The following is a 15,033-nucleotide window of genomic DNA, read 5'->3' on the forward strand; positions in this document are numbered from 1 at the left end:
AGTTTTAGTACTTCAATAAGATAGTAGGAACAAGTTTGTGATTTTACATAGGTAATGTGGAGAAAATAAATTACCACTTTAATAAGGTAGTTTCTGACCTTAGCATAACTGATTCCATTTTGATTTAAACCTCAATTTTATAATTCACCTGTCTTGGATAAATTGTTTTTCTGTAAGCTGTTTTTCAAAACAAGAACTTTGGGGAGGATCAACTGAGATAACACATAACAAACCTTTAAAGTACTTTATTTGTTGTTGTTTTTCTTGAGTTATTTTAATCATGCCCCACTCTTCATGGCCCCATTTGGAATTTTCTTGGCAAAGATAACTGGAATGGTTTGCCATTTCCTTCTCCTGGTCATTTTACAGATGTGGAACTGAGGCCCAGGATGACAAAGCTAGAAAGTACCTGAGGCCAGATTTGAAACTCTGGTAGATGAATCTTCCTGATTTCTGGCCCAGTACTCTATCCACATGTATTACTATTATTAAAAGGCATTTCAGATTTTTTTTTTTTAAGATTCTGTACATTCCAGGCTCCATAGGCTGCCTGATTTCCTAAAAAAGCTAGGTATTGAAGAATCGATTTTAAAATGTGCTAAGTAGAAGGGAAACATGACCAAGCAAATTTTGAAGATCTTCATCTCCAAGGGAAACTATCTGAACACTGATTTGGCCACATATTTTCCTCTATTGAACCCAGTTAGAGAGGGGGAATCCTGGGAAAATTTCGTACAATTAGCATGTTGAAACTATGAGTTTATTAGATTACCTGACTGTCACTTTGAAAAAGGGGAAGGGGGAGAACTCTGAAGGACATAAGGTGTGAGACAGGAAGGAACAGAGGAAAAAAGAAGAGGTAAACATGAAGATATGAAGAGGAAATAATGGAAAAAAGAACCTGATACATTGAAACAAAATAGAAGAGACCTAAATGAGCCCTGACCCCATCCCACAGTAAATTTTTTGCTTTGAGCAGTGGGGAAAACATGAGTGTAAGGACCAATCCAATTCCTGATTCATCATTTGTGGTACTAAAGTGTTTTCATGTTAATCAGATTAGTCAAGCCCCAGTACAGACTCATTCATGTGTTTACTTCATTTGTTTTGGCTAAAAAAAGCCACAGGAGCCATTTATTGACCTAGCTGTGTTTTTTGGAAACAAAATTTTATTCCATTGGTGAATCATTTTCTGCAATCACTACTGAAGAGAATTGGGGGGGGGGGGGGAGAGATAGAGGGACAGAGTGGGAAGAGGAAATTCTCTGAATACCTCTTCCGGAGACCCCTTCCCTTTTACCTTCCCCTGTGGGAACTAACATTCTCAAATTCTGTATCAGGGAGACTTCATCAGCTCAATTAATCCAACAATCCTACTTAAAGTCTAACAATCAGTTACTACTTCTTATATCTTTTCACTACAGATTTTGGAGGCCTTTCGCCCAGGTTCTGGAGTCTGAATGACTCCTCTTTGTGAGTTCAAACACTTATTGAAGTTCAAACTTAGGATCTGTGTGATCCTGGGCAAGTTATTTAACCTTGTTTGCCTCGATTTCCTAATCTGTAAAATGAGTTGGAGAAGGAAATAGCTGTCTGACTGAAATGTTGAGACATATCTGCTTTATTGGAATGCCATCCCACCTTTCTTTACTGTTTTACTCTTGATATTTCCTTCAAGAGTCACCTTATAAAGAGGCATTCATGAAGCTTTCTCTGCTTGCCATTTCTTTAGCACCTTTACTGTGTAGTACAAATTCTGTTACTATTATGCAATGCAAGGGTTTTCAACTTTTCTGTGTTTTGGATTTCTTGGGAACTCTAGTAAAACTTACTGACCCCATCTCAGAATTTTTGCATATTTGCATATATTTTGAAAATAAAAGGCTATTATTGATATGTATGAATATATGCAAAATATATGCATAGTTTTCAACATTCACTTTTGTAAAACCTTGTGTTCCAAATTTTTTCTCCCTCCTTTCTCCCTATCCCCTAGACAGCAAGCAATTCAATATATGTTAAAACATGTGCAATTCTTCCATACATAGTTCCATAATTATCATGTTGCACAAGAAAAATCAATCAAAACAGGGGAAAAAATGAGAAAGAAAACAGAAAGCAAGCAAATAACAACAGGTGAAAATACTATGTTATGCTCTACATTCAGTATCCATAGTTCTCTTTGTGGATGCAGATAGCTCTCTCCATCACAATTGGCCTGAATAATTTCACTATTGAAAAGAGCCTCATCTATTAAAATTGATCATCATATAATCTTGCTGTTGTTGTTTATAATGTTCTCTTGGTTCTGCTCACTTCGCTTAGCATCAGTTCATGTTAGACTCTCCAGGTTTTTCTAAAATCATCCTGCTGGTTGTTTCTTAGAAAACAATAATATTCCATAACATTCATATATCATAACTTTATTCAGCCATTCCCCAAATGATGGGCATCCACTCATTCTCCAGTTCCTTGCCACTACAGAAAAAGCACTGCTACAAACATTTTTGCGCATGTGGGTCCCTTTCTCTCTTTTATGATCTCTTGGGGATACAGACCCAGTAGAGACATTGCTGAATCAAAGGGTATGCAGAGTTTAATAGCCCTTTGGGCATAATTCCAAATTGCCTAGAATAATATTTTTAGATGCATAAAATAAAATATAGATGATTACAAAGTAAACAAATTGTCTTGAATTGAAGATGTAATGGATTTTTTTTGTCATTCAAATGTTTAAACCCCCATCCAGAATCCCTAACATAGCTGTTTCTCAACTGCTCAACTAACTCATGCTAAATTTTCATCCAGTTTACTCTCTGGTGCAGTGGATGAGGTACTGGGCCTGGAGTCAAGAACTGAGTTCTAGTTTTCCTTACACACTTAATAGACAGGGTGAATAGAATACAGACCCTGGAATCCCGAGAACCAGAGAGCAAATTCAGCCTCAGGCATTTAATGCATCCTACTTACTAGCCATGTGATCCTGAACAAATCCCTTCACCCCCATTGCTTCTCCAAAAACAAAACAAACAAACAAACAAAAAATTAGGTTTGGGTTTTATCTCTATTTACTTCGGTTTCCTCCTCTGTAAAATGAGGATAACAATAGCACTTACTTTACGAGGTTGTTAAGAGAATTAAATGTGAAGCAATTATTTGGTGTAGTGGATAGAGAAGCAGCCCTTAAGTCCAAGAGGACCTGAGTTCAAATCTATCCTCGGACACTATGATCCCGGGGAAGTCAATTAGTTCCAATTTGCATCTGCAAAGAAAAAAAAAAAAAATTGGAATTAAATGAGATAATAATTATTGAAGCCCACTTAGACACTTAGCCCAGTCTATATATCTCAGTGTTAACTATTAGTACGATTCTTTAAAATCAAGCGTTTATTTCATAATCAAACATTTAAAGGAGGGGGAGAGGCATTAAAAATCTTCTAAGCCAATATTTAATTTTATAGATGAGGAGGAAACCATGTTCAAAGAGATTAAATGATGTTTCCATAATGTCATGTAAGTAGTAAAGATACCATAGGCATGATTTGAAGCAAGGTCTTGACTCCAAATCTATTACTCTTTCCATCCTACTGTAGGTTTTATATCTCTTCTCACCTTAATTAATACCCAGTTTCTCTTTTATCTTTATTTCAAACACTTGCCAACTTCTGCCGGCAAGTTACTTGGCATAAAAAATTAATGTGGTGGAAATCAATTCTTTATTGCAAGTTATGTGGCCCCAGTCGGGTAAGGTTACTCTTAAATCTACATTGATTTGGTGAGTGAGAATTATTTTCTCACTAAAGGCTTTCTATTTTATAAATTTTAGGATGCTTGAATATACAACTAAAATTCCTCTGACCTAATCTTTTTTTTTTTTTTTTCCTTTTTTTGTTGTTCTTCAAGGAGATTGAGGTTAATGACTTACTCAGAGTCACACAGGTAGTTGTTGTTAAATGTGTGAAGCCAGATTTCAGCTCAGATTCTCCTGACTTCAGGGCCCGAGCTCTATTCACTATACCATCCACCTGCCCCTCTAACCTACTCTTAATGCTACTCTGACGGATTCCCATTGTCCCTAATAATGACCTTTTGATGCTGTAATGAATCAGATTCATGAGTATTATTGAAATATTCCCAGAAGCAAAGGACTTTACTCATTCTAAGTGAACTAGAACAGTAGTGAAAACTTAGTAGTAAGTGAAAAAAGAACAGTAAACTATTCTCTCCTGAACATCAGTAAAAATAGGTAATACATCTATGTCTATAGGTATGTTCTGGCTAATGTTTAAACTCAGGCTAATCAGTATGAGCTTACTATTATGACATGCAGGTTTGGATCTTGAAAAGTCCCCTTAGGACCTGAGTCTTACTAGAGCTGCTTAGATTATAATTGTAGGGCAGCTAGGTGGTGAAGTGCATAGAGCACCAGCCCTGAATTCAGGAGGACCAGAGTTCAAATCTGGTCTCAGATACTTAACACTTCCTAGCTGTGTGACCCTGGGCAAGTCACTTAACCCTAGCCTAAAAAAAAAAAAAGATGAAGTAGATTATAATTGTAAAAGTAGATTACAAATATCTGCTTTTACCATGTTGGGTCCTTTCTCCACCTAAATAGAAGCTGTATTTTGTGAATTGCTGTGGTCAAAATCAATCCAGCATTTAGTAGTCAGTCTAAAGTGAATTTAGCAGACACACACCCTGATCAATCATGAGGCTCATATTCTAACTTTTCCACCTTCACTAATTTATGCTTTGTAGTACAGCTTTTGAGAATTCCTAGGCTCTTCCATTCCACAATTAGGTACCAGAATAAGATTTTAATGGATATAGGAATAAGGAATACTCTTAGTGATGTAGTGCAATTTTAAATAAGAATTATTATTTCTTTCTTTCTATTTTTCTTAAAAGACAAGAACATTTGTTGGGGGGACAAGAGGGCTTCATATATTCTTGAGCCATTAGAGGGAAGGACCCGGGGGTCCTGAGAATGGCTGAGGATGTCTGGCATGTTACTTGAACCGGAACAGTTGTAAGGGGTCCTTGGTTTGATCATATCTAGCATAGAGGCTTAAGGAAGGTAAGAGAGAGCCATGGCACCAATGTGAAGGACAAAGTCAGCCCAGACTCCTTAACCCAGACCTCTTTCAGGCACCAGCCCAGTCTGCCCATCATGTTGGCTGTTTTTCCTGTCATCCTATTATTTCTTTTTAAAGGAAACAATGAGACATGGATTTGTTACACAAGTAATTTCCTTAGAAAGTGGTGATTTCTAGTATATTGCTTTAAGGCTTGCAAAATGCTTTAAAAATATTATTGCATTTTATCCTAAAAACAACCTGGGGAGATGGGCACTATTATTATTTTCATTTAAAAATGAGAAAACTGAGACATAGGTTGTTTGGTTTTTTTTTTTAATGACATCAATTTCAGGACCCCATCTACCAGAGAACCTGTTTTCTGACAGTTTTCCCTATTTATCTACTAAGTATTTATTTCTTATTTCTCCAACCCTAATACAAGTTTTTAAAATGTAAAAAGAATACCCTTATAACAAATATGCCTAGTTCAGCAAGTTTCCATACTGGTTATATACAAAAGTGTTTGTTCTGCATTTTAAGTCCAACCTCTTTCTGTCAGGAAGCTGGCATATTTTATCATCAGTTTCTTGGACTCTTGGCTGATCATTGTATTGATCAGAATTCTAATGTCTTTTAAGGTCTTTTTTTCCTTTTTTTTATAAAATTGTCACAAAACACAAATTGTACTGTTAGTTCTTCACTCTATAACATATCTTCTTAGTTCTTATGTACAATGCATAACTATTGTATTAATATATGATAATTTACTCATCCTTTCTCTAATAGGTGGGCACTCCTCTAGTTTCCAGTTAGGGCTACTATGAAAAGAATCATTATAAATATTTTTGTAAATTTAGAAATAGTTCCTCTTTATTTTAACTCTTAGGGGAATGGACCTAACAATGATATAGCTGAATCGGAGGGATTTACACTTAATGATAATCAGTTCATTGATCAGATTATTGAATCCACAGACATTTATTTTTAAGTGCGTAATTGCTACTTTAAAAGAAAACAGTATTATTGGAAGCACAACCTCCTTGGCTATTTAGGCACTAATAGTTCCTGCCATAATTGTTTTTTCATTTATTATCACCTGGCTTTTCACTAAGCCATATTGTGTTTTTCAGCAACAGAAATAGACTCTAATTGTAATTCTATGAGAGAACATTAAAAAAATTATATAGATAGATAAATATATCTATATAGATATAGATAGTCAAAATCTTTCACTGCCTTTTTTTTTTTTTTTTTTTTTAAATCTGGATCAACTTTTCAGTGGTATGGAATACTCTGTTCTTCTCTAAGTAGAAAAGTAACTCATCTGTAATTTATAGTCTTAGAGTTGCCTGGGCACTGAAAGGTTAAGTAATTTTTAGGTAATAGGATTACAGAATTATTAATTTAGAGCTCGAAGACCTTGGTGATTATCTCTTTTTACAATTATGGAACTTGGGGCCCAGAGAGATTAACTGACTTGCCCATAGCCATAGGAAGTAAATGACAGAACCAAGATGTAAACCTCCCTCTTCTGATTCCAAATTCAGCACCCTTTCCATGGAATCGTGCTATTGCCTATGGCCACCCTGTTTACATGTTCTGATACCTTAGAATTAGTGACTGCTAGAGATAGAAAAGGCTTTAGATTTCCTCTAGTTCAGCTCTCTAATTTTGCAGAAGGAAAAAGTAAGGTCCATGGAGGAACAATGATTTGGCCAAAGTAACTTGACTAGTAAAATGGTAGAGCTTATATTTGAACACAGGTTGCCTGGCTCTAAGCCAGTTTTCCCTTCTTCAACTTCTTGGTCGTCTCTGGGAAATTATTTTTTAGAAATATTTGCTTAAAGTTTTATTTGTAATAGAAGTGGTTTCTATTTTCTGTTTCTAAGGTTATGGTCTTAATGTTAGCATCACTTCTGTTATTGTTTCCTCTGGGATAATTTCCTCAAAATTCTTGACTAAAAGTCAGATGATTATAGATTTAGAAAAAGAAGGGACCTTGGAGTCCTTGGAGGACCTTGGAGTATCTACCTCTTTATTTTACAGATGAAAAGACCTCCCTGATGCCTACTCCAACATCCTTCCAAATAAATCACACTGCTTCTCAAGGCATCAAGTGTGTTTTGCCATAAAACTAACCTCACATAGAAGCCACATTTTTGCTATTGTTATTGTTTTTCTTAGTGATAGATTCATTGATTCAACCAATAGTACAAAATTCCTTTGTATATTTCAATTAGGCTCATAAATGTACAGGTATGGTCAGTTTAATTGTTGCCATATAGAAGCACATTAAAAAAAACTCTTTAATAAAAATATTCACAACAATCATAATAGTACCCAAGTATATAGAAATCATAAAAGTTGTCAAGAGTTGATTAATCAGTTCTGGATCTCAGGACATTGAAATACTCATTGTCATCATCTGGTAATAATGAACAAAATCTCAGTTAAAATGATAACTCATTAATCTAATTTAATATTGTCACATTGGACAGGGTTTAATGATGACAAAACCTAAAAATTATAATGCTAATTTCTAAGATAGAGGCCACTCTACCTATTTCTTTAGAAGCTAGGATTCTCAAGTCTCTACTTTTTAAAGTGAATCTATGCTTGAAAACTTTTAGCTCAACCAAAGGAAAACATGGGCTTGATCAAGTACAGTGGAATTTCTTCATGATCAAGCAAATTGCAAAGAAGATTCTTTACTTAAGTCTCCCCGGCCATTAAGTATTTTTTCCCCCTGAGGCTGGAGTTAAGTGGCTTGCCCAGGGTCACACAGCTAGGAAGTGTTAAGTGTCTGAGATCAGATTTGAACTCGGGTCCTCCTGAATTCAGGACTGGTGCTCTATCCACTGCACCATCTAGCTGCCCCTGCCATTAAGTATTAAACAAAGAAATGAACAGAACTATTACTGTTGAGTTTAATTTGAATATTTATAAAAACACAACAAAATCCTAACAACAACTGGTGCCTATTAAAACTAAAATTTAAAAAGTAGAGTATGAGATTCCATAGAGAAACTGGGTGGCACAGTGTCCAGCCTGAAACCAGGGAAGACTTCTTTTTGTGAGTGCAAATCCATACTCAGACACTTACTAGCTGTGTGACCTTGGGCAAGTCACTTAACCCCGTCTGCCTCAGTTTCCTTCTTTGTAAAATGAACTGGAGAAGAAATGGCAAACCACTCCAATATATTTGACAAAAAAAAAAAAAAAAAAAATCACAAATGGAGTCATGTAGAGTTAGCCTTGACTGAACAACAATAATGAGGTTCCATGAATACCTTGGGTTGCCTGAATTAGTACCTGCAATGTTGAAAAGAAACAAAATTTTAAGATACTCATCAAAGAAAAACTAGGCAAGTGATCAGGAAATTCTAAAGGAGTTGGCCAGTGATCTACAACACTGATCAATTCTTGAAAATCCAATTTATGTAAATAGTTGTTGTAAGGATCAAATAAGATAATCATTGTAAAGCACTTATAGTACCTAGCACATAATAAGCACTGTACAAATGATAGTTATCAACTATCATCATTATCATTATCATCATTACTATTATGATTATTATTATAAGATACATTTGGACTTTGAAAGCTTAAAAAAACTTCAGTTGATATTATTTAGATATTTTAAGAAATCTTTGTTATAAAAGATAGCTCTTTGGAAGAGGTGAAGGGAAAGAATAAGGGGAAAATAAAAACAAAAAAGAAATTAAAAACAAAAGATATCAGTAAGTATTTATTATAAAAGTATCATTTAGATTCTGTAGGAAATGTCAGACAAAAAATTTCCATGAGAAGGTTTTTTTAAAAAATGATGAAGTTGGACTGGGTATCCTATCAGGTCCCTTTCAATTCTAATAGTCTATGATTTATGGATCATTATAAGAGTACAAATAGAAAGTATGCTTAGAGTCAGAGAACCTGAGTTCAAATCTTGGCTTTGTCACTTCGGCCCATCGACTTGAACTTCTCTAGATCTGTTTTTTCTTTTCTTTTTTTAAAATTAATTTTATAATTATAATTTTTGACAGTACATATGCATGGATAATTTTTTTTTAATAACAACATTATCCCTTGAATTCACTTTTCCAAATTTTCCCCTCCCTCCCTCTACTCCCTCCCCTAGATAATAGGCAATCCCATACATATTAAATGTGATACAGTATAACCTAGATATAATATATGTGTGTAAAACCAAATTTCTTGTTGCACGGTAAGAATTGGATTCCAAAGGTATAAGTAACCTGGTAGAAAGACGATAATGCAAACATTTTACACTCATTTCCCAGTGTTCCTTCTCTGGGGGTAGCTGTTTTTGTCCATCATTGATCAACTGAAACTGAATTATATCAGAATACATCCTTATACAGTATTGTTGTTGAAGTGTATAATGATCTCCTGGTTCTGCTCATTTCACTCAGCATCAGTTGATGTAAGTCTCTCCAAGCCTCTCTGTATTCCTCCTGCTGGTCATTTCTTACAGAACAATAATATTCCATAACATTCATATACCATAATTTACCCAACCATTCTCCAATTGATGGACATTAGATCTGTTTTTTTCAACTGTAAAATGAAAGAGATGAACTAGATGACCTCAAAGATATTGTCCATCTCTTTATCTGTGATCATAGGATCACATAGGGATTGGCCCTAAATATTATAGGAAATATAAATCCTGCCCTATAGGGATTAAGGAATTTAAAACCACCACTCCTCCCCTGAAGAGTATCTTAAGATAATAATATACATTCACAGACTTCCCTTCCATACCAGTCATTCTGACTGACAAATCTAATCCCATTCATCCAACTCTACTGAAACTACTCTCACTAAGGTGATCAGTGACCTGACAAATCTGGTGGGACTCTTTTTTCTGTTTCTGCAGGATTTGACAATTGTTTATCCCATCTCTTAAAATCAATTCTCTTTTGGGTTCTATGTTCCTTTATTCTGATTGTGCTTTCATCTCCTGAACATTGATTTAGGAAAGAGTGGCCATGTGGAAAAGTGAGTGGGCAGAATAGTAAAGGGTCTCAAATACATGTTTTAGAAGGTCTGCATGAAGAAACTGAGGATTTGAAGCCTAGATGAGAGAGGAAATCAGTGTCTTTTAATATTAGAAATCTGTCACTTTGAAGACTTTAATTTTCTTGCTCCCGCAGAGGACAGAATTAAGAGGAATGGGTAGAAGTCACTTTGTGGTTCAGTTATGTCTAATTTTTAGTAACCTCATTTGGGGTTTTCTTGGCAAAGATACTGAAATGGTTTTGCCATTTCCTTCTCCAGTTTGTTTGACAGATGAGAAACTGAAATAAACAGGGTAAAATGACCTTCCCAGGATCATGCAGCTAGAAATGTCTGAGGCCTGATTGTTGTATGTACTACACTACCTAACTGTCCTATAGAAGACCCAGAGACCACCAAATACAAGGAAAAGCAACCTAATACTTGGAGCTGTCCAACAATGGAATAGTTGCTTTCCTGGGACTGAAGTTTCATCACTGGTGAAGTTCTTCAAACAGAGGCTGGCTAAATTGTTGGCCTCCAGTATAAAATACGAATAGCTTCATTTAGCATTTAAAGTCTTACCCAGCCTGACCCTCCTGCCCTCCCCCCAAAAAAACCAAAGCAACACTTCATTTCTAGATTTATACATTACTCCCCTTCCTATAATCTACAGTGCAGCCAAACCCATCTTCTTATTTCTTACTTCCTCTATGCTTTTGGCTTTGGCTGGCTGTTCCCCAAGCTTGAAATGTATTCCCTCTTCACCTCTGCTTCTTTCATCCTTTATTTAAGATTCAGCTCAAGCAACACATTTTACTTAAAACCTTTCCTACTACTCCCAACTACTAGCACTTTCCCACCTAAAATTTTATTAATTAAAATTTATTCCATGCATACTTATATAGGATCATATTGCTTCCACCACCCAGATTGTAAGCTCCCTGAGAGCAAGAATTCTCAATTTTGTCTTTGTATTCACAGCAGCTAGCATACTATGTCACAGAGAAGGTGCTTAATAAATAATTGCTGGTTTATTGATGACTCTTATTTTCTCTACTTATCAAAATATGCCTATCTTTCAAGTCATTTCAAATGTTACTTCCTTAAATAAATCTCTTTTTAATACTCCAAACTGAATATGACCGTCTCCTCCTCTGAACACTCATAGCTGTGGATTTCAGTTCTTTATGCCACATTAATACAGGTATTCTTTATGAAGCATGAGGTCTAGTCCTTTATCATGAAATGTTTATTAAATGTTGCAAACTGGACATGTGAAAGTGACCTCCAGTTCGATGTATCTAAAATAGAACTCATTATCTTTTCCCCAAAACCCCTCCTCTTCTATTTTTGTCAAAAGCACAACCACCCAGATTTTGAACTTGAATGCTGTTATCAACTCTTTATATTCATTCACTCCACACATTCTCTTGGCTGCCAAATTTGCTTCTTCCATAACTCTCTTCTTACACAGCCATCATCTTAGGGCAAGCCCTCATCCCTTCTCCCCTGTACTCTTTCAGGAACCTACTAATCGATCCCCCTTCCTCAAGTTTTTCTCAACTCAAGTTTTAATCCATCCTTCTCATAGCTGCCAAAATAATTATCCAAAAGCATAAGTCTGACAATATCATTGTCTTATTCAATAAACTCCACTAGCAGTTTTTATTATTGTTAGAGTCATATAAAAACTAGTGTTTTTAAAGTGAAACTTTCCCAGTCTGTCCCAAAACTACCTCTCCAGACTTATTTGCATGTTACTTGTCTTCACACATACTATGACTTTAACAAGGGGCCTTCTTATTATCCTCATACATGGTTACCTCATTTCCCATTTCCCTTTACTTCTCAGTGCCTTTGCACTGGGTCTCTCCCATGCCTAGAACACACTCTTTCTTCCTAGTTTTCTGTTAAGACTCCTCTCAAGCACTACTTTCTACATGATTCCCCCAGATGCTTTCCTACTTTCCTACTAAAATTGTCTTGTATCTATATCCATATGCGTAGACATGCACCTGCTGTCTCCCTGAGGGAAGTAAATTCCCTGGGTGTGGTCCACATGTACTTCTGTCTCTGCACTCCTAATGCTTGACTCATAGTCGGCACATAATAAGTTTCTTGATCATAGAAGTTTAGAGCTGGAAGCAAATTTAGAGCTCATCTAGTCTTATTTTACAGATGGAGAAACACTCCCAGAAAACTTACCTGTCTTATTCAAGGTGAGAGGAAGTCAGAAGGGGAGCTAGAATGCAAACTTGGGTCCCTTAACTCCAAATCCAGAGCTCTTATTATTGTCTCATCCTGCATTGATCACAATCTGTTAGAATTATAATTATTTGTGAACTTGCCTCTATTGCAACATGGCTCAGAACAGAGATGGGATTGTTCTCATTTCAACAGCATTTGAAAATAGGAAGGACTCAACAAATACTTGTTGACTTGGGATAAAATTGAAGTAAATCAGCCTTGATACTTAAAAAACTTCTTTACCTCCTCCATTACCCCCCATATAGAAGCTTATGTTCCTCCTGCTAGAGCAGGAGCTAATCCCCAGGTGTAGCCAACCTAGGACCTGCAGGTAAAGGCAAGTAAGTGGGCTCTCACCTGGTTTCAGAGAGGAGTGCCAGGGTGTGGGTGGGAGGATTAAAGGCAGATCCTAACAAGATCATGGAGGAAAATCTATACCCTTGAGGAGCAGTCTAAAAGAGGAATCTATTTGAAACATGCAAATGAATACAATAGGCTTAAGTACCATAAACCTGTGCAGAACTAATTATAGAAAAGATGCAAGCTGGCAAATTTGGCTGAAAAGAGAATCCATTGACATCAATGGCTGAATCAGAAATACATTTCCACAAGAAAGAAAAGTCCCCCTTCCGTTCCCTTCCCCCAAAGAGACTGAGTTTGAAAACCTTTGATGAGAATAGGGTTGAGGTCATGTTCTACCTTGTTATGTTGAGTATATTATAATTCATCAGAAATTATAGATTCACATGAGAGCTTGCCTTCTTCCAGTACAGGAAGTGATCTGCTTTTTTCAGCACTTTAATCAAATTCATCACCCCTAGGGGTGACTTTCCATGATTCTTCTATGCTGAAGATTCCTTAGTTCCCTATCTCTGTATCCCTCCTCCCTTTGCCAGGTTTTCACCATGCCTGATTTGCCTCCTGCTTGGTCAGTAAATATAACCATTTAATAGATGAGGTAATCCAATTAAACCTCCTCAAGCTCAACATTTCACATGCTATAAAAGTAGTCTTAGGGATTTATAAATTCCTTAAGGAAATAATTTAAAATATCAATTTATTTATTGTGCCAGTGAGACCGGATGTTGATATGGAGTTTTATAATTGACAAAACTCTTTTCTTTTTTGGAGGTAATTGGGATAAAGTGACTTGCCTAGAGTCACATAACTAATAAGTGTCTGAGGTCAAATTTGAACTCAGATACTCCTGACTTTAGGGCCAGTGCACTATCCACTGTGCAATCTGGCTACATCTACAAAGTACTTTCATTATATATTATATATTATGTCATTTGATAATTAAAACTATATAAACACAAAAATACAGATGTTAGAGTTCAGTGAGGTAATGTGTTTATTTTCAGGAGTGAGACAACCTGAAAATGGCCAATTAAGTTTATAGAGAGACTTTAGAACCATAATAAAGTAACTGACCTGTCAGTAGACTTTGAGACAGTCATTATTTATACAAATCTCAAATTTACTCTCATTTGTGATAAGCAAATTTTAAAAAATGGATGTAAGCAATAGAGAGTAGGATTTCATATAAAGTCATCTTTTTCTGTTCTACTTTGTGTGTAGAAATTTTCTTTTTTTCTGGTGTTAAATGAAGACTAAAAACATGAAAAATGTGGAAAAGTAGTCAAGAGAATACGTGTGAAACTCCATAAATTTTATTTTGATGACTAAAAGACAAAGAAAGCAGAATTAGTTCTCTTTTGTGTAGGTTTGTTTAATTAGACTTACTTTAAATGAGAATTAAGTAGTTTAAATGACCCTAATTTTCCCTCCTGTTCCATAATTTGGGAAGACATGATTTTGTCACTTTTAGACATGCTGCCAATTTTTAAATAAGCTAGTTTCATGTATATGTGTGTGTGTGTCACAACATTTGCATATCTGCTGAGTGGCTCTGGATTTATATTTAAAGGGCAATTCTTTTATTGCAAAAAAAAAAAAAAAAAAAAGTTAGTAACTTGAGAAGTTTACATTTTTAAAAACTGAATCAGTTCCACTAAAGAAGTCTCCCTGACTACAAAAATTTTCTCTTAACAACTTTAATGACAAAAGTTTATAAGTAGTTCCTTCTTGTTGAATTTTGTATTTGTATTCCCAGGCAGATCCTAGCCAAATCAAAATGATCCACGAAGTCCTATAGAGGCCTACAATTCTATGAATCCGAGGGTCTAGCTACAGCATGAAAACTTGAATTATACATTCTTAAAGGGATACCTACTACTACTTCAGCATTTGCAGAATCTATGATTCCATTGCCAGATGTATTCTTTTTAACCAATATATAGCACATATTTCTATGTCTTGGTAGAATAGATCCAGGGTTACAAGGAACCTTAAATAGCATTTAGTAGACTATATCCATGAGTTTATGTGGCCAAAAAAAATCATTACTTGATAGTCAACCTTTTGGTGATAAACTTTTCAGTTTGATTAAACGATGTGGGGATAACAATGATAGTCTATATTCAAATCCTTTTCAGTTTGTTAGCACTTGCCAGGGCCTATCTTCTGTCTACTATCCTAGTCTTCAGGAATCCAGTCACAAGTCCTATCAGGAGGTACAGCTTTAATGGAGAGGGCTTAAATGCACATTCACTAAGAATGTATGGAAGAATTATCATCATCATCTATCAGTAGACTCATTGGAATTTGGTGAGTAAATAGAATG

The 15,033-nt window shown here is 35.5% G+C and overlaps 1 protein-coding gene across 19 annotated transcripts in view; it reads left to right on the forward strand.

Annotated features, from left to right (window-relative positions):
• DLGAP1 (DLG associated protein 1) overlaps positions 1-15,033 on the forward strand; it is a 1,106,389-nt gene that overhangs the window by 1,005,455 nt on the left and 85,901 nt on the right. The window lies entirely within an intron of this gene.

This window comes from Sminthopsis crassicaudata, chromosome 1 (genome assembly GCF_048593235.1).
Source record: "Sminthopsis crassicaudata isolate SCR6 chromosome 1, ASM4859323v1, whole genome shotgun sequence".
Classification (NCBI taxonomy): Eukaryota; Metazoa; Chordata; class Mammalia; order Dasyuromorphia; family Dasyuridae; genus Sminthopsis; species Sminthopsis crassicaudata.